Here is a 6,347-nt window from a genome sequence, read left to right on the forward strand (position 1 = left end):
TTACCTTTGAAACAATATATAACACGACTATGTTCCCATGAATTTGGAAATGACCGGAAATGGGGGTTGGGCCCCGAGGCCACATTTAAAAAAAAAAAAAAAAAAAAAAAGGGCTCCAAGCATCTCATCCAGAAGTGGGGGGGACAGAACGCTTAATGTCGAGATGGAAACTCATCCATTGAAACTGATCAGAATACATGAAAATACACGGAAACCTTTGTTAACAGGAGTACAGCAGTCCGCCTACCTGCCCGTTCATAACAAGCAGTTATAAGCATCTAGAGACTGGTTTGCTTTTAGGTTTTCTTTTGTATATACACTGGGTTTTTCTATCAGATATTTTTTGCACCGAGTATGCGCGCACGTCAGTTGCGTGTCCCATGTTTGTCCCTAAGCCTCATTCTCCAAGTTGAAACTTATTAAAAACCAGTTAAGGAGCACAGTGGGACAGGAGAGACTGAGTGGACTTGCCAGGTTGTCCATAGAGAATGAGAGAGCAAAGGAAATGAACATACAGAGCACCGTGGACGAGTTCGCCAAGCGCAAGGCTCGTCGTATCAGTGGGGTAATTCAGGAACCCGGCATACAGTAACTGAGTCAAATTTCATAACGATCAGTCAATTACGAACAGAAACAAGAATTAAAAAAAAAAAATGCCAATATTGGGAAATATATATGGTTTCAACTTTTGGAACTGATCCAGAATTAGTTTATTGATCCGAATCCCTTCCAAAATCTAATGGAATCTTCCATGGCTCAAGGTCTATCTTGAGTTATTATTTTGTCAAAGTCTGTTGAGTGCTTTTGACATAATCCTGCTAACAGACAAATAAACAGAAAGACAGCTCCTCAGCAAAGGTAAAAATGCAACAAAAAAAGTCTTTCTTTGACAACAAATGGCATTGAAACTCATTAACCATCATTTTCCCGTCTTCCAACATCAGAGCTGTGTCTGCTAAAGATAAAATAACTCGTTCCTCTCTGAATCCTTCAGACTGTTCAAAACTTAGCTGTGTAAAAAAAACATGCAGCCCTTTCTTCTCCTTTCTCCCCCCTCACAATTTATTTTAGAGATGTGCAACTATTATCACAGGGGCCACACACCTGGGATCACCTGATCTGAGGACCACATTATCAACTCTAATGTCAGCATTTAGAATAGTGACCAATCTGAGCAACAATACAGGTAAGATGTGTGTGTATCTGTCATTTTCTCATTTTGCATTGTTAATTATGTTGTACTTTTGTTGTCATATTTAACTTTTCCGTATTTTTGAAGTTGCTTTGTGTGTCCTTGGAATAATGTCGTTTATCTTTGTTGTCAGCTTGTGTAATTTTGTGGTCAGTTTGTGTTCTTAGAGTCATTCTTGTCAACGTTTCCTATATTTGTGTTTGATTTTGTTTATTTTTGTTGTCCTTTGCGGTAATTGTCCTTTAACGTATTTGTTTTCGTAATTTTGTATATATTTTTTTGAGTCATTTTGTGCATTTTTGTTGGTTTTTGTTTTGTGCAAAGATTAAACCGAGGGTTGCATGCATTCGTGTGTTTTAAATGAAGTATATTCATTTATTTTTGTTCATTGTCTCATTGTTTCCCCTTTTTTTTAGCTTTATTTTGTAATTAATTACATTAGCACACAATTTTTTTGTGTTATTTTTTTTTCTCAGTTTAATTCATAGGCTGGATTTTGCACATTAGACATGTTCTCTCCATATTTGGATGCTGTTGCTCAGGCCACACCAATTTTCATATACAGTAGAAGAAGCATGCTAATTGACACTGGTCAAAGTAAAATAGACTGAATTAGAATTGAATTGCATTAAATTGTACTTCATGTAGATGTTCTCGGATCAAATTTACTATGAACATGTCAAATTTTTCAAACATTTTTTATTCTGTGGTGAATTAGTACTCTCTAGGGAGCTGGTTTGCATGTTGGACACCATTTAGTGTTTTTGCTGCATTCATATAATAATCACACATTTCAACTTGTGTTGCCTGTGTGTTACCTTTTGTTGCAGTGCACCTCGATGCCACCATTGGGGGAGATAATATGTGTTTCTTTCCTTTTGTCATCCTCTCGTCTGTCTTTAACAGATGACGATGCTGAGCACAATTGTATTTGAAAGAGCCTCTACATTGTTTTGCTGTTGATAAGATGTTTGCCATCAATCTGAAACAGCCCGATTCATCAAGGCTGAGTGTTTGTCTTCACATGTCGAGTATTTTCGGTTCGCACACACGGCAGCATCAAATCCCTGTGAAGTGAACTTCTGTGTTGATCTTTGGTGTTGCTGGGTGTGAGCTGGGTGCACAGTGGGGTGTAACGTTTTTTCTGCTATTTCAATGCAGTAGGTAAAGCGTGTTTGTGGAATATGAGAGAAAGCTCTTTTTAAAATGTTCTAATAGGGATCTCCACTCAGTACACACACACACACACACACACACACACCACCTATAGCTACCTCATTTAGCCTTTTCCTCATAGAGAAGTCTCTATATTTGCAGTGATTATGTGTTTTACAGATCTATTCTGACGCTCAGTCAAAGCATCATCCATGGTTAAGATGTTAGAAGTGAAGAGGTTCAGTGCAGTTATTTAGCAGAAAAGAGCTCTTGCCTCCAGGCAGAGGTTATACTAGAGTGATGTACAACAGTGGATTAAGCCACAGTTTTTAATAGAAATGTAAATATGCATGCATGCCCTTACTATATTTGCAAAACAGTGATTAAAGACAGAGGTAAAGGTGAACTCTTTCAAACAGAAAAATACATTGCAGCTGTCCTTAACCTACAGTATTCCTGCCTGGCGTAAAAAAATGTCATATTTCACATTAAACCATGAATGTATTCAGATTAATGATGATGCAGAGTAAAAATACATGCAACCAGTCAACAACCTTTTTTTAACATTATTCCCCTGAGACAAATTTTCACCCAAAATAAGAGTCAGACTTGCCTATAACAATCAAACATGCAAAAGGGTAATTTAATATATTATCTTTTTTTTAAAAAAAACAAAAAAGACACACAATAAAGACATTTGCACTCATTAAATAATATGGTGTTTGACTCTGGGTCAAAGTTTAGGACCAAATCCATTTGATTACATATTTTATTTTGGACACGCAAACACCCGTTATAAATGATTAAACATGAATCTTTTTTCTCCTTTTTTTCCGACCACATCGACCTCACATGATCCTGACCAACACAAAAACATCAGTGTTGAAATATTTCCAAGATTTGTAACCCTTTAAAAACAATATTCCCTAAACTCCAGCACAACTGCTAAGATGACTTAGGCTACGTTCACACGACAGGCAAAAATGGCCCGAATCTGATTTTTTCAAGGTCAAGTGACAGGGTCAGATTTTTTTAAATCAGTTTTAGACCACTTTCATATGTGGTCCTGAATGAGAAACAGATCAGATTTTTTTCAGTGTGACCTCAGTGTGAACCAACCTTGCCTGCAAGATGGATTCTCCTGGTGTTCACAAACACCAGAATCCATTTTGTGCTGTTCCTGCCTTTGCTTTTCAAATCCGAACCAAAACGGTTAGAACCTACTGTATCATGAAGCAGTGTTGTGGTTTAGGGAGGGATAACCGGGTGTGACGAAGGCAGAAGAGTTGAAGCAAAACTGGTGCATGCGCAGTTGCGAGGAGAGGAACTCGCTGGGCTACCGCTATTAGCACAGCTCTGAATCAAAATAGAAAGATGTCGACACAGGGTGATGGGTTATGTGCCCTTAACTCGCATACTCATGTTGCAAAAACCGCAAAAGTCACTCAACAACAAAAGGGCCGCAGCATTACGATCCCAAAAGATAAATTTCACCAGCGTAGCCTTGTTGTTGTTGTAGCAGCGTCTCTGCGGCACATGCCAATGACGACATCATCATGTGTTACCGTGTGATTGGCTAAAACAAATCATGGTGGACAGGCACTTTGCCCAATCAGCTTCAAGCATTCCGTTCATGTCCCTCCTTGGTTCCGAAAGGATTCGCCAGACACAGACCAAAATCGATGTGGAGAACTCGAGTTAGAGGGAGGGCTACACATCAATCTGGCTCTTGCCAGGTTAAGTGTGAACAGCCAAGACGGTTTTAATGCTCGTTTGATATGTTGATGTAACTTTAGTGACACTCGTCATCATTTTGCCCAGGGGGAGCCTTTCAAAAATGGACAATAGCAATGATGAATCAAGTCAATAAAGGGGTCTTGGACCTAATAAGAATATGGGGTGACACTTCCATACAAACCGCTTTAAGGCTCAGACTGTACGTGGTATGTGTTTAAAAGCATGTCAGCACAGCAAAAAGCCAAAACAAACAATTTGGCACTTTTTCTTTATCCTAGTCCTCCTCAGCACCTGATCATTCATTCTCCGACTCTCACTGCACAAAAACTTTGAGACAAACACGAAAATGCTTACTTCCTCAATGTTTACATTTGTGCAACAGCGTGCGGTATCTGACGTCATTTTTACAGTTCTTTTGCACATGTGGGTCAGTCTGGCGCCGTAAACAGTTGCCAGTGGAATCTGATACAGGTCACACTTTAAATGGGAATGCAAACGGCTAAACAAAAAATTGGATCTGAGTTAGAAAAAAAAATCTGAATTGAGCATTAATGCTTGCAGTGTGAAGTAGCCTTGAAGGCTCTTGCTTTGCAATCCTAAATGAAGATTTTAATAGTTTTCCACCCAAAGGAGCATTGCTATGGAACTTTGTCCACCCTAATTCAAATAGCAGGCAGATAGTATACTTTAAAAAACAAATAAAAAAACCCAGAAGAGGAAACATGGATGTGTAATCATTGTTTTGGACCTGGCTACAGGACATATAATTTATAAAACAATTGTCCAAGCACAGAGCCGGAATCCATTAAAGAAAGAACAGCGTCTGTTTAAGGTCATGACAACTTGTACTGTGCCATAGAAGCCAATGCACTTTGAACACATGAGTCAAATATAATCTTGTTTTAATCTAATCACATGGCTACGTTTACATTGTTTAACTTTGATTGTTCGATACATCAGCCGTGCTGTCAAACAGAAGTAATGATCATGCCTCTAATATTTGTTACTTGCTGTTATGGCCTAATTAACCTCAAACATTTTTTTTTTACGTGGATGATGGTAAAGCTGCTAAACTGCCAGCTGTGCCCCGGCTGAAGCTTGTGTTTCCAGCAGAGAATCCAGTCCCCAAGGCGATAAATAATCTTTTCCTTTCAGGCTGCTATAAACCACTGACAATAAGGCAGTAGCCAAGCTTCTGCAGAGCAGCAGCAGCAGCAGTAGCAGCAGCAGAGCCCCCTGGGGTAAAGAAACACCTTCCTCTAATGCCAATGACAGGGTTTCTTATGATAGGATCGACATAGCAGTGTGAGGCGAGGACACATCAGCCTCTGCACACACCTAATATGAAATAGTGGATGCTACATTAACAAATGATAGGAATTGTGTTTCTAAAACCACGCCAGAATGAGGACAATGATTATTGTCTCTGGGAGAAAAACACAAGTTTGACAGGGAGGAGTTTCAGAATGTAATCATGTGTTGTGTCAAATTTTTGTTTTTGCTGTCAACACCCACACTTTTTTGTTTCCTCGCTAATAAATGTGATCAAGAGCCAGCATGGCTGTGAGACCCCATTGTTTAATGTCATGAGTGTGTTTATCACTCAACATTCATCCATCAATCTTCTATGGGATTTTAGGGTTTGTTCACGTGTGCTTACTAAAAGCTTGTAATACAATACACCATTAATTTACAATACTCCATTGTTGGCTGGCTCAGAGATACGCAAACACATCCAACCACATGTTCATTTTTCTAGCAAACCAAACTGGGCTACGGGTGGAAAACTACGATAAGAAACGAAAACCAAGCCAGAAAACAGAACGTAATAAATGTGCCTTTTAAAAATGTAATAGGTCAATAACATAATAACAAGCTAATAACCTAAGTCCTGAAATGATAAAGTTATAACGTTTGCCCAAGAGCATAATCCCTTGTTACGTTATTGGACTAATTAAAATAAATCTTTGTAAATGTAATATCTGAGCCAATAACGTAATAATAGGTCCTACGTTTGATGTTAAAGTTCAATATAAGGCCAACACGAGCCTCCATACTTACCAGTACATGTCCACGCTGGGAACGTTCAATCGCCTCTCAGTCTCAGAGAGAAACTTGCAGTGAATTTTGAACTGTTATTGTTTATGCAGATAACTGCTGCCAGTGTTCAGCCTGGGATGTGAACAGATTTACCAGACACAAAGTTTTAGAAAACCAATAATCAATTATTTATTTATGAGAAACAGGAAAACAGCATACTTAT

Source organism: Gouania willdenowi, chromosome 8 (assembly GCF_900634775.1).
Source record: "Gouania willdenowi chromosome 8, fGouWil2.1, whole genome shotgun sequence".
NCBI lineage: Eukaryota > Metazoa > Chordata > Actinopteri > Blenniiformes > Gobiesocidae > Gouania > Gouania willdenowi.